Source organism: Canis lupus, chromosome 7 (assembly GCF_003254725.2).
Source record: "Canis lupus dingo isolate Sandy chromosome 7, ASM325472v2, whole genome shotgun sequence".
Classification (NCBI taxonomy): domain Eukaryota; kingdom Metazoa; phylum Chordata; class Mammalia; order Carnivora; family Canidae; genus Canis; species Canis lupus.
The window spans coordinates 2,450,282-2,474,252 of NC_064249.1; the positions used below are offsets into that span (position 1 = coordinate 2,450,282).

Genomic DNA, 23,971 nt, shown 5'->3' on the forward strand with positions numbered 1-23,971 from the left:
CTCTCGCTATAATGAATTAAGGAATAACAAAAATCAAATTCTCGTATAATCTTATTTTTAATTTTTTTTAAATTCTCATATAATCTGATCTCTAGTCATAGTTGGTATGTTTCGTTCTAGTTTATGAACGTCCTCACTTGTCGTCCCTGCCCCAACTCAGACCCACCACCCTTGTTATAAAATAGGTCCTATAAATTTACCAGAGTTATAAAAACTCTGTTTATGTTTATTTAAATCACAATAAACATTTTATACAAATATTGTTCTTAATTTTTTTTAAAAATTTATTTATTTATTTGAGAGAAAGAGCAAGTGAGAGAGAGAGAGGGCAGGAGCGAAGGTTCAGAGGGAGAAGCGGGGTCCCGGCTGAGCAGGGAGCGGGACAGGGCTTCATCCTGGGACCCCGGGGTCATGACCTGAGCCAAAGGCAGAGACGCTTCTCTGACTGAGCCATCCAGGTGCCCCATATTGTTCTTAATTTCTAAAAAATATTATTATTTCCTTAGGCTAGATACACAGTGGAGGAATGATCGGTCAGTGCGTACGACCTTCTTTGGAAGACGGTAGGCTTATATCACCCAGAGGCTTTCCGAATGGTACCTGCCTGTTATCTTTTTTTCTTCCGTTCATTTTTTTTTCTTTTAGTATCCTTTGCTCTTTAGCCTGTTTCTTAAACTCTGGAGCTCCCCCGATCCCCACCCCTCATGGGCCTTTTCTCCCTGAACAGTCCCTGCTTGGTACGCATTCACGACAGGCACATGTTGAATGTCCATGATGCACAAAGCATTGTGTTTAGTATTATGACACGTAGTTTTCACCATAACCCTGTCACGTAGTGATTAATATCTTCAATTTTCAGACATGGAAACCAGAAAGGAGAGCTTTCCCAAGGGCAGAGCCCCAGAGGCTCCTGGGGAAGCTCTGTGTCCATCCCCTTAAGTCTGCCCCTTTAGCTTTCGTGTCTCTACTGAGCTCCCCAGCAGCACACTCCTGGTGGACGTTTCCATTTGGGGTTCCCATGGAGGCCCCGGACTCGGTATGCCAAAGCACAGCTTCCAGGGCACCTGGGGGGCTCAGTCAGCTGAGCCCCTGGCTCTTGGATTGGGCTCAGGTCACAATCTCAGGGTCCTGGGATGGAGCCCCATGTCGGGCTCCCGGCCCAGCGGGGAGTCTGCTTCTCCCTCTGCCTCTCCCTCTGCTTCTAGCTCCATTCATGCTTGCTCGCTCGCTCTCTCTCTTAAATTTTTAAAATGTGGAGGCTTAAAAACAAAAACGAAAACTTTTTTTAAAAAAGCTCAGCTTCCAACTCTTATCTTGGAACTAGCTCGTCTACTGCACTTAGTGAGTCCCTAATCTACCCTTGACAGCTATCTCCTGCCCCAACCACCCCAGCCCGAGTCTATGCACGAATTCAGTGTCCACCACTGTAGCCCATCACGCGGAGACCACGACTCCAAGACCTTTGGTGCTTGACCTCGGTCTCCCTGTCTCCAGTGGACATCGCTGCCACCATTCCTGCTCCTGGCAAGTCGAGCAAATTTTTCATGTCGTCTCTCCACCCTAAAAACTTTCAGTGGCTCCCCTTCCCCTTCCAAATGAAATTGGAAAGTCTTAGCCTGACCCCTGCACTCGCCGGCCGCCATCCCCTCCTCCCTTCCCTCCAGCTCCACTCTTGTCTGCCTGGTTCTCAATTTTGTGCTTCAGCTCCCAATCCCGGGAACCACCTGAAGTTATAACGAATGGGATCCGGGTTCCCTCCTCTCTCCTGGACCCTACGAACTCCCAGCACCCACTTCAGTTGATCGCTCAGGATCTGGCTTCCAGGGTAGCACCCAGAGGCCTTGGATCCCTCCTCTTTCCCCACCTCCGGCAGGCCTGACTCCTACACAGAGATTATCAGATTTTATTTTCATCCTCTGATTACTATTGGGTTTTTCCATTTCCTTGACTAAAAATTTAGGGAGCAGAGCCTGAGTTATTTCATCATCTTCATATTCCCATCGACTCCGTAGACGCTCAGTAAATGTTTGCTAAATGAGCTGTGGTGTTTCCCCCCCCAAGCCTCAGTGAGCTTCCTGGGCTTCCAGGAGCTGTTTCGTTTGTCATGCAGGGCAAAGAGAATTGAGACTCTGAAGATTTGACTTTATAAGAACGTCCCACAAAAGTCCCTTAACACAAGATGCCTGGGTGGCTCAGTGGTTGAGCATCTATCCTTGGCTCAGGGCATGATCCCGGGGGATTGAGTCCCCCATCGGGCTTCCTGCAGGGGAGCTTCTCCCCTGTGCACTCTGTATAACACTAATATCAAGTGTGTGTGTCTTCTCCCTCTGTGTCTGTGTCTCTCATGAATAAATAAATAAAATCTTTAAAAAAATGTCCCCAAATGTCTAATGAATTCATTAGACGGTAGTGCTTTGGACCATACAACTATTGGCTGTTTTGGTCAGACAGCTTTTGCTAGTAAAGCTTCCCCATCCCCAATTTAGTGGCTTAAAACACTATATGGCATAAAACAACCATATGTTTAGTTCGTGATTCTGTGGTCAGGCGATTCTGGTCTGGGGAGCTCAGCTGATTTCTTCTGGGCTTGCCGCTTGTCTAGAGTCAGCCGATGGGTTAGATGGTGGCCAAGCAACCAGGAAGGCCTTGCTGATACGTCTGGCAGTTGGCCAGAGGACCTTGGTGTGCCTCCAGGTTTCTTCTCTAGCAGACTAGCTCAGGCTCATCCACACGGTGGTGTTAGGGCCCCAAATACAGCAAGAGAGTTAAGCCTCATTGGGGAAGGAAAGTCACTGCCTGCATCACGTTTTTTCCATAGGTCACAGGACCAACTAGGACACAAGGGTTGGGGAAATAGATTTTACCTTTTGGTGGGAAATGCCATATCACACTGGAAGGCTCTGGACGAAGCGGGGAGAATTTGTGGTCATTTTTGCAAACCCCTCCCTGGTCATTGAATATATGTAAATTCCACAGTAACGGATAGATACTAAGCACTGGATAAAAATCTGGATGTGTGGATAAATTGTTGGCCATACACATAATTTATACTATACTTACTTTGCAAATAGGGTCAAAGTATATCTAGGAAAAATTGAGTTCCAGTTCATCTTATTTTTGGGTACTTGATATTAGTGTTATACAGAGCGCAAGTATTGCAGAGCTATTAATAAAATGTCAACATCAATACCTCAAATGCATTTTTGGAAAAGAGAGTTATTGAAGAATATTGAATTCATTGTAGAATTGAATTAATTAGAGATGATGGCCAAATGCCTGATATTATTGGACTAGTGCCTGGTATGGATAAAAAGCTACGGAAGAGTTTGGTTTGCATTCTAAAAATATCTTGTGCATGAAGCCACTCCATATCTTTATGCCTCATTGTCATCTCCATGCAGAAAATCTACCTACTAGAATTATTTTATATTTCTGAAGTTGTTTTCTTTTTTGGTCAGGTTATAATTCTAGCTGCCTGTGGCACCCGGGTGGTTCAGTGGTTGAGCATCTCCCTCCAGCTCAGGCCGTGACCGTGGGGTCCTGGATCAAGTCCCACACCGGGCTCCTTACAGGGAGTCTGCTTCTCCCTCTGCCTGTGTCTCTGCCCCTCACTGTGTCCCTCATGAATAAATAAATAAAATCTAAAAAAAACAAAAAACAAAAAACCAACAATTCTAGCTGCCTAACATGATTATAGGCATGCCTCGTTTTATTGTCCTTTGCTTGGTTGTGTTTTGCAGATACTGTTTTTTTTACAAATTCAGGGTTCAAAACTTCAGTGGGGGAAGTAACTGCAGATGTGAAAATTAGCAAGAGAACTGGAATTAGAAGTGAAGCCAGAAGACATGACCAAATTGTTGCGATGCCATGATAAAGCTTGAACGGATGAGGAGTTGTTTCTTAAGAATGAGCAAAGAAAGTAGTTTTTTGAGATGGAATCAACTCCCGGTGAAGATGCTGTGAAGATTGTTGAAACGACAACACAGGATTTAGGATTTGCGTGAACTTAGTTGATAAAACAGCGACAGGGTTTGAGAGGATGGACTCCAATTTTGAAAGAAGTTTTACTGTGGGTGAAATGCAATCAAACAGCATCACGTGCTACGCAGAGAAATCATTCCTGAAAGGAGGAAAGAGTCTATCGATGTGCAACTTTATTGTTGCCTTATCGTGAGGTTGCCACAGTCACCCCACCTTCAGCAATGCCCACCCACGTCAGCCAGCAGCCATCCACACGGAGGCAAGACCCTCCATCAGCACAAAGGTATGACTCTCCAAAAGTCCAGCTGATGGTTATGTTAAGTGAAGTATTTTTTAATTAAGGTCATACATTTTTTTAGACGTAATGCTATTGCATATCTTATAGACCACTACATAGCGTACACACAGCTTTCGTATACACTGGAAAACAAAAAATATATATTTGACTCACTTTTATGTACAATATTTGCGTTGTTTTTATTGCTCTAGAACCAAATTGCAATATCTCTGAGGGATGCCTGTATTTTGCACATGAGCAAGCTAGATCTGGGCTAAAAAACAGTGGCAGAAATAAGGAGTAAGGTGAATGGGGCCGATTTATTCTTGCATGCAAGCGCCCACCCAACCCTGCGAACACGGACGGAGCACTACTTATTCATCAGTCATTGTAAAAGGAAGAGAATCAAACAAAATTCCCTGCCTTCAGGAGTTCAAAGTTGATGTTCGGGAGAGAGAGCCATAAGTACAGTTTCAGAGACACGTGCCAATAAAATCGTACATATTATGCAACGGAACCTAGGTTTTCAACTTTTTATTTATTTATTTTTTGGTCTCAGGAGTATAGTTTAGTGATTCATCACTTACATATAACACCAAAAACACTGGTTCTTTTTTTTTTTTTAAGATTTTATTTATTTATTCATGAGAGACAGAGAAAGAGAGAGAGAGAAAAAAAAAAACAGAGACACAGGCAGAGGGAGAAGCAGGCTCCATGCAGGGACCCCGATGTGGGACTTGATCCTGGGTCTCCAGGATCATACCCTGGGCTGAAGGTGGCCCTAAACTGCTGAGCCCCCCGGGGCTGCCCAACACTGGTTCTTTTTTTTTTTTTTTTTTTAAGATTTTTATTTATTTATTCATGAGAGACAGAGAGAGAGGCAGAGAGAGAGGCAGAGACATAGGCAGAGGGAGGGACTCGATCCTGGGACTCCAGGATCACACCCTGAGTCAAAGGCAGATGCTCAACCGCTGAGCCACCCAGGCGTCCCCCAACACTGGTTCTTAATATAGGAATGACAAAGCTAGCAAGCAACTCCAGAATTTTTATCAAGGACATCTAGCCAGGTATTATTCCTGAAGATTTTTTAAAAATATTTTATTTATTTATTTATTTATTTATTTATTTATTTATTTATTTATTTATTTATTTATTTATTTATTTAGGAGGGAGAGTGTGAGAGCTAGTGGGGGGAGCAGTGGGAGAGGGACTAGAAGTCTTCACTCTGAGCATGGAGCCTGACACGGGACTTAATCCCATGACCCTGTAGATCATGACCTGAGCCAAACCAGGAGTTGTGCACTTAACCAACTAAGCCACCTGGTGCCCCTACTCCTGAAGATTTTATTAATTTGGTCTTAGTGGGGCCATGGCATTTGCATTTTTGAAAACGCACGAGTGCTCTGGTTGGAGAGACTCATACTTAAGAAAAATGTTTTGTAAAACGTTAGTGTACAGTTTAGGTGTGATAATGTGTTTTAATTACGTTTGGAGGGAAAGAGTGGCCACATCTATTACTTCTTAGAATAGACCAGTGTCATCAGTGATTGGACCTCATTATTACAAGGTGATGCATACTCCAGAAAATGTGTAAAATGTACAATCGTGCAAAAAGAAGAAAAAAAGAAACTAGTGATATAACCCTCCCACCCAGGGACAACCACTATTAACATTTTCAAGAAGATTGTTTCAATTTTTTCCTGAAAACCTGCTACAAATGACCATACTTTTATGAACTGTGTTTTTCATTAACCTTTTCTTAAAAATTTATCTTTTTATATTTATTTTATTTTTCATTTTTTTAAAAAGATTTTTTATTTATTCATTCATGATAGACATAGAGAGAGAGAGAGAGAGGGCAGAGACACAGGCAGAGGGAAAAGCAGGCTCCACGCCGGAAGCCTGACGCGGAACTCGATCCTGGGACTCCAGGATTGTGCCCTGGGCCAAAGGCAGGTGCTAAACTGCGGAGCTACCCAGGGATCCCAGAAATTTATCTTTTAAAAAAATATTTATTAAGTTAAATAATCTCTACACCCAACATGGGTCTCGAACTTAAAACCCCAAGATCAAGAGTCGCACTCTCTTCCGACTGAGCCAGCCAGGTGCTGCTGCTTTTCTTATTTAATATATATATTGTGATCGTATTTTCCAAGCTGTTAACTAATCTTTTATGGTAGTTTAAGCAGGTCAATAGTATCTGTTGTACATACTTTACATTATTTCACTAGTTTCTCATTCTTGGTGCTGGGGATTGGCAGATGAGTAAGACACAGATATTGTCTTTTAGGAGTTCATGGTCTAGTAGAATCAGTCAGCTTATCTTGGCAAATCCAGATCAGCAGAATGTCCCTCAGTTTGGCTCTGTTCCCTTATAAGTAGACTCAGTTCATACATTTCTGTTGGGAAACTGGGCAGGTGAGCTTGGGGCCTCAGTACATCACTTCAGATGACGTCGGTGGAAGGCCTGGTCGCTTGGTTCGGAAGCATTTCATCGGGTTTCTTTACTGCAAAGGTACCTGTCCCCTTTGTGATTAATAAGTAATCTGTTGGAGGACACACAGGGTCTGTGCGAATGGCCTTTCCACCCACGGTTTTCTCCTGAGTCCATTGCGTCAGTGGTGGCTGCAGCATGGTGCCTTCCCGTCGGTCATTGTTAGGTCTACACTTACCTGCTGGTGGGCTGCGACTTCATTTACTCCAGCAAAGAGAATTCAGGAATTATCCGAACCTGCAAAATGTCACCTTATTTGGAGAAAGGGTCTTTGCCGATACAGTTTAAGTTAAGGATCTTGAGATGAGGAGATTATTCAGGTGGGCCCTAAATTTAGTGACAAGTGCCTTTGGCGGAGGGACATGGGAGGCTGGAGAGCAGAGCACACAGACCAGGAGGCAAATGTGTCCCCCGAGGCGGGGACTGGACTGAAGCTCTCACTGGGCAAGAAATGCCAAGGGATGCTGACAGCCCTGGAGTCGGAGGAGGCAGGAGCGGTTCTCTCCTGAAGCTTCTGTAGAAAGTACTGCCAGCCGACACCCTGATTCGGGGCTTCCGGCCTCCAAAACTATGATAGACTAAGTTTCTGGTTTTTAAGCCACTTGATTTGTGGCCTTGTGTCATGGCAGCTACAGGAAACTAGCACAGAGATAAAAAGGGTTGTCTTTGCCTCCCTGACGCGGTCTATCTCATTGCCCTGTTCATTTCCTCTGCACTGAGCACCTAACCTGAATGATCTTGTTTATTATTTGCATCTCTTGCTTAGGACATGTGCTTCCCAAGGGCAGGGATTTTGCTCGTTTCCCATCCTTGCTGCATCCTCAGCAGCACTTGGTATCGTCTCTGGCCAACGGTAGACACTCGAGGCGTATTTTGTCATCTCCCTACTTCCTCATCCACTTGGCTCCTATATTACCTAAAGCCAGGGTTTGTCAAAGTAGCTCAAGGGTCCAATCCAGCTGTTGCCTGGTTTTATAGGATTTCTGAACTAAGAATGATGTTTATATTTTTGAATGCAACCACTTTTTAAAAAATATTTTATTTATTTATGCATGAGAGACACACACAGAGAGAGAGAGAGAGAGAGAGAGAGGCAGAGACACAGGCAGAGGGAGAAGCAGGCTCCATGCAGGGAGCCCGACGCCGGGTCCCCAGGACCATGGCCTGGGCCGAAGGCAGGCGCTCAGCCATTGAGCCCCCCAGGTAGTCCCTATATTTTTGAATGGGTGAAAAATCAAAAGGAGAATACTTTGTGACGTGCAGAGTATATGCACTTCAGATTTCCGTGTATGAATATAAAGTCTTACTGGAACATGGTCACATCCACCCATTTACATATGATCTACGGCTGCTTCCAAACTAGGTGGTTTGGAGCCCCTGTAGACGGTAAAGCTTCACATCTCTTCTCCGTGGCCCCGCACAGGGCAAGTGTGCTCAACCCTGCCCCACAGGATGACCAGAAATCGCTCGGATACTGATAGGCTCTCAGCCTCGTGGCCCCCAATTATCCGTGAGCATCTCTAACCCTCTTTCATTCCAGCACATTTTTTTAAAAGATTTTTTTTTTTTTATATCCATTCCTGAGAGACACAGAGAGAGGCAGAGACCCAGGCAGGGGGAGAAGCAGGCTCCCTGCGGGGAGCCCCATGCGGGACTCGATCCTGGGACCCCGGGGTCATGGCCTGGGCCCAAGGCTCAGCTGCTGGGCCCCCGGCGTCCGGCTTTCTCCAACAGCTATTAACTGAGCAGGCCCTTCTGCCACCAGGTGAGGTGGGGTCCCCCGAGGTGCTGGAGGGGTGCCCGGAGCGCAGCAGGGGTGTGGCCCAGCGGCGGTGGGTGCACGGATGGCTGTTGCTCCCTCAGCTCTGCAAGCGGCTCTCCGTGCAGGTGGCAGGTGGCAGGTGGCAGGTGGCGGCTGTCACAGGGGCACAGGCAGGCGGGAGGCCTGGACGGGCCCGTCCCCATCGCAGTCGCTGGGCCCTCTCGGCCAGACCCGCCTGTGGCTTGGCGCAGCCCCGGAGCTCGGGGTCCGCCCTGGCTTCCCCTGTCCTCGAGGTGTGAAGCGCCCCCAGTGTGTCCCCAGGGCCCCCTCCATGGAGCGGGGAGCTGCCCAGTGGGGGGCCCGTGGGAGCCAGGTAGCCCCATCAGTGTCGGGAAAGGGCCCCGAGCTCGCCCGAGCGCTGTTGGTTTTAACCTTGGAGATGCCGGTGCCGGCCCTGTCGTCCCAGTTCACAGATGACATCGGGGCTTGGGAGCCGCAGTGGCACCCCAGGCCTTCTCTGCCGGCCCGGGACAGGCTGCTGGCTCACGCGGCCGGGGGGACCGCGGGGCCCTCCCTCCTCTGCAGCCGCACCTGGGGGCTCCGTGGGGTCGGCCTGCTCGGCCTCCGCCGAGGGACCGGGACCCTCCCTCACACCAGAAGGCGGACAAGGACACCAAGGCTGGCCAAACGGGCTTTCCGCCGCTGTGGGGGCAGCAGCCTCTGCAAAGTCCCGCCGCCTTGGTGAACCGGGGCTCTTGCCCCAAGCCACGGCCGTCCGGGCCCCGCGGGCCCTGCCTGTAGCAGGACTGGCCAGACCAGCTAGGCCGACGCGTCTGTGGAATGTTAACCAGGTGACCCGGAGAAGGAGCCAGGAAGCTCCGGGGCACGGGTTAAAGGAGGGGGGATCGCTGGGGGATTCAGGGGTTCACACCTGCCTTGGGCCCAGGTCATGACCCCAGGGTCCCGGGATGGAGCCCCCTGTTGGGCTCCCTGCAGGGAGCCTGCTTCTCCCTCTGCCTGGGTCTCTGCCTCTCTCTATCTCTCTCTATGTCTATCATGAATAAATAAATAAAATCTTAAAAAAAAAAAAAAAGGAAGGAGAGCAGGGAACTGATGGCAGCTCTGTGACTCCAGGGGCGGAGAGTGGCCGGGCACAACTGGCCGTGGGCCGCAAGCAAGGGACCACCGGGTGCCACAGGGGCTCCGGGGAACTCGCTTGGGTCACGATCCCTTAGGCCTTGTCTTTTCTCCTTCCAGTTTAGTTTAAACCATCTCAAGACTTCGGCGACCACGGAAGAGTCTGAGTCTCTTGTCCCTTTACTGTCCCTTTACTGCTGCTTCTAAACCAGGAAGGAAAACAGATGATACCATGTATCCCAAGGCTGGCAGCTTTGTTCGGGGTGTTGGGATTCCTAAGACAGGCTCCCCGGGGCTCGGCAAGTGAGCATCTGCCTTGGGCCCAGGCCGTGACCCCGGGGTCCTGGGATTGAGTCCCGCGTCGGGCTCCCTGCATGGAGCCTGCTTCTCCCTCTGCCTGTGTCTCTGCTTCTCTCTCTGTGTCTCTCAGGAATAAATAAATAAACTCTTAAAAAAAAAACAGACATTCATAAGACAAAATTAGATTAAATGGTTTTTGAGAGCCTTACAGTTATCCAACAGCGATATCTCAGTTAAAATTAATATTAACCATTCTCAGGCGTTAATATTTTTTTACATATTTCAGTTTGCCCAAAATTTCATGTATTTCCTAGACACCGAGCATGACCTCGGAATAGAAAACGTGCTTAGTTTCAAATGCCATATGCCATACACATCTGTGTGACTGAGACGTAGGATTCGGAGCCTTCGGGGTCTGGTAAAGTCAATGTGGAAATATGTGGCATTTTCTTGTCGTTTTCAGGAAATAAGGTGTCATTGTTAGGATAGTTTCCTGTCATAAAAAAAGAATTCTGTGATTTGGTTTTAAAATAGCAGCCTTAGATGTTGTTTTTGACTCAGAAATCTATAGGAAATCTAAAATTGAATGTTTGTGTGTATGTGCGTGTGTCAGAGAATTTTCCATCTCTTCCACAGGCAAGAAGCGAGATGTTTCTATCCCAGGTCATGCACAATTGTCACGACGTAAGTATTTACAGTGCTCACATATGAAGGCGACTGACATTGAAAGCGGGGAAAGCTCTGGGGTCATTTTGGCGATGGGCTGGGTGCACAGAGAGCCATCCCCCCCTCCCTGCCCTCTTCCCACCCTCCGCGTCTCCAGAGCAGGTCACCCGGCTGCCCGACTGGCCTATGGTTGTCCTCTGTGGCTGTCAGATCGGTTTGGTTTTGGTCTTTTCTTTTTTTTTTTTTTTACCTGAAGCTTTGGCCTGGAGCTCTTTACAAGCTTCCACTTAAAAAGTGAGCTGGAAAAAAAATAAATAAATAATAAAAAGTGAGCTGGCCCATTTTCTGGCTGGGTGGAACAATGACTTATTTTTATGAGCACAACGTAGTTTGTCCTTAGTTCCTTTACATCAAGTGTCAGGAAAAGAGTCTTTTCAGTGACATGAGAGCAGTTAAATATTGAAGACTAAAAAAACCTAATTAGAGACTTGTTGGAAAAAACAAAAAGAGAAAGCCAGCTGGGGAGGAAGTGCTGCTGCCTGCGGGGGAGGCAGGGCCGGAGGCGGGTGCGCTGGAGGGGCCTGGTGCTCCCCCAGGGAGGCTGCTGGGGGACCCGGCGTCCTAGGCTCTCCCGGCCCAGTCATCCATCTCCTCTCGCTCCTTTGTACAAGTTGTGGCACAGGATCCATGACAAGATGCGTCAGGCTAACCATTGTATTTTTTCTAGATTATTCTGTAAGTTATTTTTATGTAAATATTCTCTACAGCCACCGTGGGACCGGGATTGAGGCCCCGGGGACCAATAGTCACATGGTCCAGGCGCCTTTCAACTTAACTATTTTTTATTTATTTTATTTTATTTATTTTATTTATTTTATTTTATTTTATTATTTTATTTTACTTTATTGTTTTAAAAGATTTATTTATTTATTTGAGAGCGAGTGCTCGCACCGAGCTGGGAGCCCGAGGGCCCATCCCACTGACCCTGGCTGCAAGGCCTGAGCCAGCACCCAGAGTCGCTGCCCCCCCCCCCCAGCACCCAGATGCCCCCTGCAACCAGGGGTGCAGCTCAGCGGCGGTCAGTAGCCTCGCGGGGCCGCGCCTCCACCGTCATGCTGTCGTTCCAGAGCAGATCGTCACCCCAAAGGCACCCCAGGCCCTGTGTCTCCTTCCCGCAGGCCCTGGCTCCCTGCTTTCTGGGCGTCGGTGGCCCCCAGGCTCGGCCTGGGCCCCCAGGTTCCCTCCCCGGCGGCGGCCTACACAAGGGCCGCAGCCCAGCCGGGTCCCCAGCTGCCTGTTAGGGGACCTTTGAATGGTTTCCACCTTTGGGCTGTTGTGCGTCACGCTGTTATGAATGTGCAGGTACAGGTTATTAATTGGAAAGACCTGTTTTCGATTCTTTGGGGTCCATGCCTAGGGGCGAGATCACTGGGTCATGTGGTGATCGGAGATTAACTTATAGGGAAATTGCCGCACTCTTTTTCCCGCCCCTTCCAAGTGCTTTTCTGCGATTTAGTCTGGGCAATCAATTCACCCCAAAATTGATAGCCCAGACTTACCTATTGTACAGTTTAAAGAATGCCTATATTTCGAGGATAAATATCAAAAGTCCGATATTTTTCTTCATTGGACAAAGTTGCTTCAGAATACTTTGCTAAATGAGCAAGCGAGCAAGCACAAGCCACTTATATCTATTTACTTCCTGCCAGAGTTGGCTTTTTCCTGAAGCATTCAGCCTTTTACAAAATTCAGCGTCTCTTAAGAGGATGGTTATAAATAGATTAGACTGTCACTGTCCACTTTGGCTTTATACTTTTTTTTTTTCTGGGTCAAATGGAAGCTCCCTAATCTCTTTTGTGATTTGGTGAAATGTAGAGTAATCCAAGGGCAAATCCGAGTTAGCGACTCTTTTTTTTTTTTTTAATGTTTACTTTTGCTTAAAATTTCATGGTTGCCCAGAGCAGGATAAAAAAAAGAAGTAAAATGATTACTGAGAATGCTGATAATTGCCCAACCTCCCATTGGCTGCTGACTGTCGCGTGCCGCATACTGGGAGCCCAACAGGGGACGGAGCGGCGGGCGGCCTTGGACACAGCGGCTCCACGGGAGGGTCCCAGCCCACGGCCCGGCCCTCAGGGGCTCCCGGGTGGCCCAGCCGCCCCCGAATACTTACCCATCGGTACGGCACAGGTATCAACCAGCCTGCACAGAGGACGTGGACCATAATATGACGTAGGAGGTTCTGGAAGCCCTCTGTGGGTCAAGCCCGAGGTCGTGGTTGCTGGAACTTGGGAGCGGCTCAGGGACTGGTGCTGGCAGTGGCCCGGGAGGGGGTTGGTGTAGTGACTATTTACCAGCTGAGATAAGAGCATTTCACTATTTCAATAGCCAGTAAGGCTGCGCCGCTCACCAAGGATTCTGTTCCTAGAGGCTATGATGACCTTCCTTCCTCCCACCGTCCTTCACTAGAAATCTCCGTCTTACCCTCCTGTCCTCCCACAAAAAGCGGTCCCCGCTTCTCCCACGGGCCAAGGCCTCGTTCTGCCTCCGACCTCAGCTTCTGGCAGCGGAGAGAGAACCGTCCCACCTCGATCGGTCTCCGAAGGTCACCGTCCTGACCAGCGATTTCTTGTACTTTGAGGAGTTCCCTGCCTGGTCTGTTTTGCTCGGTGCGGCCTCAGTCTTTTTTGTCGTTGTTGTTTCCTAAACTCTCAGTCGTGCTTGGCATTTGTCTCATCCAATAACCATCGATGCTTTTTCAATGCCTGGAAATAACCACGCACACCCCATCCCCACCAGGAAAAACCACCCCCCACAACCTTAGCGTGGTGTTCCAGGCCCCAATCGCATTTCCAGCTTCTTTTTCTTTTTTCTTAAAGATTTTATTTATTTATTCCTGAGAGACACAGGCAGAGGGAGAAGCAGGCCCCATGCAGGGAGCCTGATGCCGGACTCGATCCCGGGACTCCAGGATCACATCCTGGGCGGAAGGCGGCGCTAAACCGCTGAGCCCCCCGGGCTGCCTCCAGCTTCTTTTTCAATGACAACTTCTTCTTCTTCTTTTTTTTTTTTAATTAATTAATTTTTTTTCAATGACAACTTCTTTTACATACCCTTCTTCCCATCTAGAGAAACATGTTTTCTAACCCCAAATATATGTTTTCAATCCCTGTCTCCATTTCCTGATTCCCTCCAGGTCATCATTTATTAAAATCCCCTCGTGCCTGCTCTTCTTTCCGGGTTGCATCCTTTCCTCTTTTGTGGAAACTGAAGAAGAGGGATGGGACCTCCACGGAGCAGCCGGCCTTTGCTCGGGGTTGGTGTGGGCACCTCAGGGACCGCCGCTCAGCTCAAGGCGCCGGCACCCGCAGCTGCGTGGGAGCAGGGCCAAGGGACCAGGGCATGGGCCGGTGCACCCCGACAGGCCCCACTTGCACCCTGGGCTCACTGTTTGGACTTTTCTGCTGCTGGGGAAACCCATTCCCTGTTTTTGCTTCATTTGTCACTTCTGAGAACAGGGCGGCACGTCTTCCAGGCCCAGGTGGGCCACCAGGTCCTTTGCTGTCTTTGGCTCTAATACCTGCCTGTCCCCCTGCCTCCTGCCCCCCACCCCCATCCCCCCGCTCTTTATTTGTGTTGTTCGACTCAGCCTTGGGGTGCTGTTTGCGAGCATGCCCTGTCCCCCTAGAGAGTGAGGCCCTCGGAGGACAGACCCCGGGAGGCTCAAGACCAGACCATGTGGCGTCCATGGGGGGAGTGGGTGGTGAGGCACTGAGTACCGGCTGCTCTTTTGTGACATTAGGCGGCGGGCAAGAGAGAAAGGAGAGGCTGGCAGCAGAGGGGGCAGGGCACCAGGCTCTGGAGGCCTCAGGGAAGCTCAGGGAAGCTCAAGAAGGAAGAAATGCAGCCGTGGGAATGAGCATTCATGGCTCTAAGTGAAAGGAGCCAGAGGAGAGGGTGGAGGAGGGCGTCAAAGTGGGGGGTGGGGGGGTGTGCTACCTGCCAGAAGGCGGGCACTGACCAGCAGGAGGGCTGGGGTGAAGAATGAGAAGGAAGGACATTTATGCAGAGACAACACAAGAATGTGTTAAGATGTGGTGACATTTAATGCAGAGAGAAACTTTATGATTTTAATCTCAGCAAAGCAGCACATCACCAGTTTACTGGATGTGGTGTTCAAATGTTTTCATTTAAGGTGACTTTCCTTAAAACTGCCCGAGGCTTCAACAGCCTCGTCTTTATTTCCCCCATAAGGGAGCCTCACGGCTTCCTAGCTTCCTAGAGGGTGTCCTTGTCCACACCCTCTTCCCACAGCGATCTGTGCTCTCCCCATCGTCCCCCACGCAAAGTGCCAACCCTCTCTCCTCACCGCAGCTCTGGAAACAGTGCTAACGCTTCCCAGAAGTTCTAGAACAAAATTTCAAGTTCTTAGCTTAGCACATAAGACCTTATAGTCTTCGTAGCCTAGCACCTGGGGATGTACGAGACCCGTAGGCCCTCCCTACCTGTTCAGACCATCTTCAAACACTTCTTACCTGCCCGTCCCATCCCCTTGTCCCTGACTCAACATTTTACACTTACGCAATGCTGAAGTCACTTGGTATTTTCTGTCAAAACCTGTGTTTTTTCAGCCTTCCAGACCTTTCTATGTAGTGCTTCAGCTTAATTCAGTCACACTGGTAGAGGACCAAAGAGGGGCCTGGTGCTGTAGCGGGGCCACAGTAAGCTGACCGCAGTTGGTTTACCAGGCCAACTCCTCTGCCGAACATCCTCTCAGGCCACTCTTCACTGGGAAGCTTTTCTGGAACCTTCTCAAGGGGAGCCAAGGTGCACTGATTATACAGTAAAATCATATCATGTGTGACTATAACTTAATTTACTTGTGTAATTCAACACGGCATTTTTCCTACAGCAAGGACTGAAAATGTGCGCTATCTCAACTGGTAGTCAGCTACAAATACGTTACATACTCTTTCTCTCCCTCTCTCTCTTTTTTTTTAAGGAAACTTTACCCCCTACATGGACTCAAACTCACAACCCCAAGATCAAGAGTCGCGTGGTCTATTTACTGAGGCAGCTAGGTGCCCCCAATATCAAAAATATTTTGGACATTACCGTATATGCTGATATTATTGTGTAGGGTTATATGTATCAACCTTGCGTGCCATGAGCAATTCAAGGGATTTCCCAGGGAACAATTCTGAGTATACTTGAGTTTCACCTTCTCGCTGACTTTAGATCTTCCGCCTTCCTAAGATTAAGTTAAGGTATGAGATGAACGTTGCATAAGTTATACTTGAAATGTCTTAAGGAGCCATTGCATTGGCTTTTGCTCCAGCGCTTTAGTTGAACATGAGATGAAGCAGTTGGCTTGTGTTCGGGGCCTGGAGTGTCTTGAAACACTAGACTCTGGCTGGTGTTCACCATTGCAGAGGCATTTACGGAATGAGATGTCCAAGGAAACCACGGAGTAACAACGTTCACTACAGGCCAGGCCCTCGTTTTATGGAAGGGCCTGGGCTATTTATACTGTTTTATTTCTCTCTAAAAAAAAAAAAAAACAAAAAACAAACAAACAAAAAAAAACCTTAATGAACGAGTATATCTGAATTCACTGAAGTCAAACATGGATATGATGTGACCCCGCTGTACTGCTCTGAGTTCATGGGAGATTCTGGCCTAGGAATGTGTTTGGGGGAATAATCTGTGTGTAGGTAGCAGTTGAAGTTATATGTCTGGATGTGTTTACCAAGGGGAACTTACAAGAGGTAGGAGAAGGCAGCCAAGGGCAGAGCCTAGGTGAATGCTGATGTTTATGAGGCAGGAGGAGGGGTGTCCAAAAAGGAATCTAGAAAGGGATGAGACTAGAAAGTGAGTTGGAGGCCAAAGGAAGGAGTTTGAAGAAACAGAGAGTGGAGAGAAATATCTGATGCGATAGAAGAGGGCACTTCCCTATCTTCATCAAATCAGAGAAGGCTAGAGGGTGTCCTTTGGATTTAACCACGTCTCCAAAGTGGCCTCTGCTACCACACAGTTGAGAGGCTCCATGAGGGTAGAGGTCAGCTCACAGGGCGGGGATGTGGGCATGGGACACTCGCATTTTCAGTAATGTTGGCGTGGAGGGTTGGGGGCAAGTGTGGAAGTGTGCTGGAGAGGGCTAAGAGAATGTTTTCGAATTTAACAGAATGGAAATTCTTGAGTCTGTTTTTATGCTGAAAGAAGAGGCAGTTGAAAAGAGGAGATTAGAGATAAAAGGGCATGGCCGGAGGATTTGGGAGGGGATGCTCTTGAAGGCCAGATCCAATATTTGACCTTGGACAAGAGGATGGGGGAGGAAGAGGAAAAGCAAGCTTTCTGCAAGCCAGGAGTGTGCCTGATTTGTGTCCTTGCCCCATGTGCATGGTGCCTGGCACACAGCAAAGCTTGGAGGGAAGGTAAGAAGATGCAGATAACGCTGGGCTGGAGGGCTGGGGGTCTGGGGGGGCAGGGGGATTGAGAACTGAGAGTTCTGGCCCTTGCCTGGTTTCCAAGAAAAGGAGGAGGGAAGGTGCCTGGGTGGTTCAGATGGTTAAGCGGCTGCCTTCGGTTTAGGTCATGATCCCAGGGTCTTGGGATTGAGCCCCGCGTTGAGCTTTCTCTCTCTCTCTTTCTCAAAAGAATACATGAAATCTTTAAAAAAAAAATGTTTAATAAAAAAAGAGGAGGAGGCAAGGCCATCTGTTCGACGGTGTCAGGGGAAGTGATAGGATTTGGAAAGGAAGCTATAGGTTGGGAGAACCTGCTGAACAGGTGGAAGAGGAAAAGGAGAAGCCAGCCTGGTGCAGAGGCCCGCTGAGGTCAGGGACCGTGAAATTAGAGGGCAGATCTGTGGGATTGTGAAGTTTCCTCCAGCACGTGCGGCCGCCCATGGGTAGGAGCCGAGAAGGCTGGGCCCATCCGGGGGAGTCATCTAGGTGTCAAGAGGGCAAGGAACTCCTCTCAGTTTTCTAGCATTGGCTTTCCATTTCTCCACCCGGAAGGTCAGCCCCCGCGCGGCCCCCAGACACAGAGGGGCAGTTAGTAACCCTGTGCTAACCGTGGCCCACTGACCCCCAGTTCCTGAGCCCTGGGCTCCCGGGCTTCTGTCCTGCCCCGTTCCACTTGGCCCCTCCTCTGCTCCGCCTGGTCTTGGGGTCCTGAGCCCCCTAGCGCCGCACAGGTGGGCCTTTGCTCTGATCCTGTTTCTAAGTTTCTGTTCCAGCATCCTCAGCCCTTCTGAGATGTGGGGCCCTGTCTCGTATGTGTATGGATGTTGATACTATTTATCATTTATTTGTTTTTTTTTTTCCCAGATGATAAATATGTTATCTGCTCATTGCAGAAAATTTGGAAAATACAGGAGTGACTACAAAATCACCCATCATCTTACCTCCCTGGGGATAACTACGGTTAACATCTAGAACCTTTCCAGTCTGCCATTTGCAGCAATATAAATGGAGCTGGTGTGTATTATTCTGAGCGAGCTAAGTCAGAGACAAACACCATAGTATTTCACGCATATGTGGAATTCCAGAAACAGAACAGGAGAACATAGGAGGGGGGGGGAGAAAAGAGAGGGAGACAAACCGTAAGTGACTCTGAACTGTAGAGAGCAAACTGAGGGTTGTCAGAGGGAGATGAGCAGAGGATGGGCCTGGTAGGTGGTGGGAATTAAGGAGACACTTGTTGGGATGAGCCCTGGAGGTTTCATGTAAGTGCTGAATCACTAAATGTACTCCTAAAATCAATACTACCCTCTAAGTTAACTAGAATTTAAATAAAAACTTGAGGGCAGCCCAGGTGGCTCAGTGGTTTAGCGCCGCCTTCAGCCCAGGGCATGATCCTGGAGACCCGGGATCGAGTCCCACGTCGGGCTCCCTGCATGGAGCCTGCTTCTCCCTCTGCCTGTGTCTCTGTGTCTCTCATGAATAAATAAATAAAATATTTTAAAAAGCTTTTTATCTAAAAATAAATAAATAAAATAAAAAATAAAAACTTGAAACAAACAAAAAAGAAAAAAGAGAATTTTTCCAGTCTGTGAATTTTTTGTATAAAGTAAGATATTATTCTTTATGTAACTCTGTCTTTAATATTAAACTGTGATATTTTTCCGTGCCATTAGCCATCTGTTTAACCATCTGTTGAAAGCACAGTTAGAGGCATCACTGTCTTTTACGGCCGGATAGCAATGTCTTTTATCATATTGTCTTCTCTGCTTTGCTCCAGTCTATCCTCTCCCGGTGGGTTGGCATCACCCCCTGAAGTGTAATCTGGGCTGCGGGACCTTCCGTGCCTGGGCCTCCTGGTGCCAGTCGTGCTTCCTCCCTTGCTGCGGATTGGTAGGAACTAGATTTGTCTAGAACACCCCTCTCTCCCAACCCCTCCCTCCTCGGGCCCACACTGAGATGCTTCTGAGCCTGCGGCAGCCACCCTCTCCTCTCTTTGCCTCCACAGTTTGTCTTCCCCCTTCCTGTGTGTCCCGCTAAACGTGAGAGCACCTTCTGGTGTCCTGGCCCAGGACCTCTGACGACAGAACAGTAGCTTAAGCTGGAAAAAAATAAAAAAATAAAAAAATAAAACAGGTGTTTTATTTTGAACTGACCCTGATTAATTCCACATTTAAAAAAGTGCGCTTTTGTCCTGATTCTAGAAATAATCGCTCATTATGAAATAATTGGAAAGTACAGAAGACCCTAAGGAGGAGAAGAAAGAAACAATTCCACTACCCAGAGATAATCATTGTTGGGTGTGCTTCCTTCCTGTGTATAATATATGCATGTGGGCTTGCACATATATGTACACATAGGAGTTGATATATAATTGGAGAAGAATATATATTTATACTATATAGATTTACATATATTTAAATTCAGTATATACATATATTTACATATATACATATATGTACTTAATAGATACACATTGTATGTACATATATTACATATTTATACATACTATATACTTATATAGTATATAAACACATATACATCTATATATATAGATTCTATGTATATATTTAAATATGTACTATCTACATGTATTTACATATATGATACATATAATTACATATATGTACACATAATATGTATGTGCATATATTAGATGTTTACATATATATTATGTATGTACATATAGTATATACATATAATATGTTACATATATTGAAATAAACAGAAATATATATATTATATATTCTAATTTTTTGCTTTTATAATTTTTGCCTCTTCATCCTTCTTGAAAAACTGCCTTTGAGTTGACAAGTGGGGTTGCCAGAGAAGAATGGGGGCTCTCTACATCAAACATCTACATTAGTAGGTTTTTGGCCTTTGTTCGCTTCTGGGTATTTATGTAGATTGTATTTGGTTGGGCATAATGAGGCTGGTAGTTACATGAATATTTTTACTTTTAAAAGTTCATCAAGGGTGCCTGGGTGGCTCAGTCAGTTAAATCTGCCTTTGGCTCAGGTCATGATCCCACCATCCTGGGATCCAGTCCCACGTCTGCTCTCTTTCCCTCTACCCTTCTCCCCACAACTCGTGTTCTCTCTTGTTCACTCTGCTCTCTCTCTCTCTCAAATAAATTTTCAAAAATCTTTTAAAAAAAGAGTTCATCAGACTTAAAAATTCATCAAGTGTATTTATGACTTGTGACTTTCCTATATATATAAATTGAAAACACTATTCTTTAAAATATTGTGTTTTACTGGAACAAGTCAACATGTACTCTAATAATATAGATTACTTTTAATGTTATACATGCTGTTATTAAATTGCTTTAAAATTTTATTATTAAAAAAATAAAATAAAATTTTATTATTGTTATGTTCTTTTCCATTTTCTTTATTTTCAGTTAATCCTATTGGAGCATAAAATACTGATTGCAGTCTGTTTTAAATACAATTATTAGATGACCACTATAATTTCTGATATGAATGTTTGAAAATCAAATATTAAAGTTTTTTCCTAGATTTTTTGAAGTATTTATTGACTATTGAAAATTTACATATTCAAGATGAACATTTGGGTTTTTTCTTAATGTGTTTTTGGTGGTAAAACATAATGGTTAAGTGAATTCATTTTCTAATAACCTACAGCATAAATAATTTGCTATTTGTGCTCTGTTGAGGTAAACATCACAACAGAAATACCAAATATTTAATCATTATCTGTAATTGTGCTGGAATTGGGGTTTTTATCAGCCAAGATCCTTTCCCCATTTCTGTGACATCAGTGCTCCATTCTTACTGTTGTGGATGCTGCATGAAAATATTATCACAAATTTAGTGGCTCAAAACACACGTCTCACGATTTCTGCGGGTTAAGAGTTCAAGCACAGCTTAGCTGGATTCTCCAAAAGGCTACAAAGTGGTGACCGGGGCTCGGACTCATCTGAGACTTGACTGGGAAAAGCATCTCTTTTCAAATTAGCATGACTGGTGGCAGGACTCAGTTCCTTGCGGGCTATTGATAGTTGTTCGAGGCTAGCCCCATTTCCTCTGAGCCACTGGGTGGCTCAGTGGTTGAGCAGCTGCCTTCAGCTCAGGGTGTGATCCTGGGTCCTTGGATCGAGTCCCACATCAGGCTCCCGGCGTGGAGCCTCCTTCTCCCCCTGTCTGTGTCTCTGCCTCTCTCTCTGTGTCTCTCATGAATAAATAAAATCTTTAGAACAAAACAAAGTTCTTGCAGGTTGCTGGATGCAAAGTCTGATTTTCTTGCCAGTTGTTGTTTGGAAACCAGCCTCAGTTTCTAGAGGTCTGTGATATTGTGATTTATGATAACAAATAAATATTGGCCTTAATCCCTGTTCCTGGCACAGAGTTTCTGTCTCCATTGAAATTTCCTAAGTGATGAAAGACTTAAAGACGTCTATTGTTATGTGACGAGGTGACTTTTTTACTGCACCTAAGGATCGAGGCTGGTTGCCAGGGGACTCAACTGTGCGATTAGATGGTTAGAACCTTCAGTGCCACCCTCTGACCTCCCAGGAGAGAAGACTGGAGGTTGAATCCATCAATTGCCAATGGCCAATGGTTTAATTCATCATGGCTATTTAATGAAACCTCTACAAAACATCAGAAGGATGGGGTTCAGATCAGAGAACTTCCCGGTTGGTATGTGGAGATTTGGGAAAGTGGCATGCTGGGAGAGAGCATGGAGGCTCCACCCCCTTCCCCATAGTCTCTTCCACGTGGCTGTTCCTAAATTACATCCTTTTATAATGAATCTAGTAAGTAAAATGTTCTCTGAGTTCCGTGAGCCACTCTAGCATATTAATTAAGCCCAAGGAGGGGGTCATTAAAACCTCCAATCTATAGCTTGTTGGTGACAAGTGACAACCTGGACTTGCGATTGGTGTCAGAAGTGGGGGTAAGGGGCAATCTTGTAGGACTGAACCCCTAACCTGTGGGATAAGCCACTGTCTCCAGATGGACAATGTTGGAATTGAATTGAATTGAATTGAATTGAATTGAATTGAATTGAATTGTAGGACACCCAGCTGGTGTGTCCTACACTGTATTCGGGGTCAGAATCCTAAGGTTCTGTGGCACACAGGGCCTCAGCCTGGCAGTTAGCTTGATCCAGCCATCAAGGGAAAGAAAAGACTTCAGCAAGATGGGCGCTACAATCTTATTGGCCATAATTATGTATGTCCTGTCACCTTTGCCCTGTTCTATTGGCTAGAAGCAAGTCACAAGGTGTGCTTATTCTCAAAGGGAAGGGATTATGCATGACACCAGAGCACAGGCTCACGGTGACCACCAGCAGAGTCTATCTGCCGTAGAGGGAATGGTCAGCTCCTCTTGCCAGGTTTCACATGAAGCCACTCTACTCTCTGAACTTGGCGGAGCCAATCTCTCACATTCCATTTCCCGGCTACAGTGATTGGATCAAGGTTGGGCACTCAACCCGGGTCAAGCCAGTTGGGGCCCATGTGACGAAAGCATGTGGTAAACGGAATGTTGAACCATCAGTAAAGCTGACCCACCCTCCCACCAGACAGGGAGGGGGGGTCCTGGGAAGGAAGCCAATTCAGAGACAATGGAGCTGAGAGATAACTGTGCACTCTGGTTGGCCCAGGACAGCCCCAATTCAGACCCGTTGTCCCAGTATAATTATTACTAGCACCCACTTTTGCTCTGTAGAGTGTCAGGTTTGAGAGTAAATTATGTGATTACCCTAGCTTTGAAATATCTTTCGGATTCACTTGGAAAGCCTTGGGGAAGGCCATCTCCAAGGACAGCCTGTCGTCCCCTGAAACCGAAGCTCAGAGGGACAGCTGAGTCATTATACATGGCTATCATGTGCCATGTATAATTATTAAGATTCTGTGTGTAAAAAAAGCAGGGATTTTGACTGACTATGCACTGAATTTTATTAAAAAAAAAAAAAGAATTATAAGCATTGATCTGGCATTTAGCTGCTCCTACCATGGGCACCGTACCTCATGTTCTTGGAATGGAAATAGCCGACATTTTCAATACTGATGAAGTTGCTGCTTCAGTCAAGAACTCTAGGTCTGCTAGTTAATGAGAGGGGGGTTGGGGGGGGATTTGAATTCAAGGCCCTATTCAGAAGCAACAGACCAGAGGGAAGCTGTGAATGCCAAGTGGAGAGCAAGCGTAGATGCAAAGCCACCGGACATGGAATCCTGAGGGTGGTGTGCAGATATTTTGGGTGCCCTTCAGATTCTTCCTTCCTCTCCTTCAGAACTTGGACTGAAAACTGCGAGAGGGGAGGAGAAATGAGGTGTGGTGTGGTTCAGTGTCTTATGAGCACCCGCTCTGGGGACAAATTACCTGGGTTTGAATATTGACTCTGACGATTGACAGTTGTGTGTGGTTGGACGAGTGTTACTGTGCCTCAGTTTCATCATCCCGGAGTAGCTGTATTATACTAACCATGAGGAACATTATTTTCTTTTTTTGAGAGACAGTGTGTGTGTGCTGGGGGGGGAGGAGTGGGAGGGACAGAGGGAGAGGGAGAGAGAGAATCTCAAGCAGGCCCCATGCCCAGGGAGGAGCCTGATGTGGGGCTTGATGCCAGGATCGTGATGTGAGCCGAAATCAAGAGGCCGACGCTGAACTGACTGGGCCCCCCAGGTGCCCCCAACCTGTGAGGATTAGATGAGCTGATGCATGTGACGTGACTAGCAGGGCCTTGAACACGATGCGCTCTTAGGCAAGATTAGCTTCCACGAATGACATTTGTTGGGCTCCTGTGTCTCACGCATTTTAGATATGTGACCGAATTTCAGGCTATGTCCTTCATTTTATAATAGAGGAAACTGAGGCTCGGAGGTGATACACCCTGCCCTGTCGGGCAGTGAGGGGTAGGAG

General features: G+C 46.8%; 1 long non-coding RNA gene across 2 annotated transcripts; it reads left to right on the forward strand.

Moving 5' to 3' along the window:
- Nucleotides 1–3,745: 3,745 nt before the first annotated feature.
- LOC112667125 (uncharacterized) lies at nucleotides 3,746–19,471 on the forward strand. Of its 2 annotated transcripts, XR_003141059.3 has the most exons (5): nucleotides 3,746–4,264; nucleotides 10,588–10,635; nucleotides 17,949–18,098; nucleotides 18,862–18,974; nucleotides 19,090–19,471. It is a non-coding gene; the product is annotated as an uncharacterized LOC112667125 (long non-coding RNA). The 2 variants fall into 2 exon arrangements; XR_007411749.1 differs by having other exon boundaries at nucleotides 18,862–19,471.
- The last annotated feature ends 4,500 nt before the right edge of the window (nucleotides 19,472–23,971 follow it).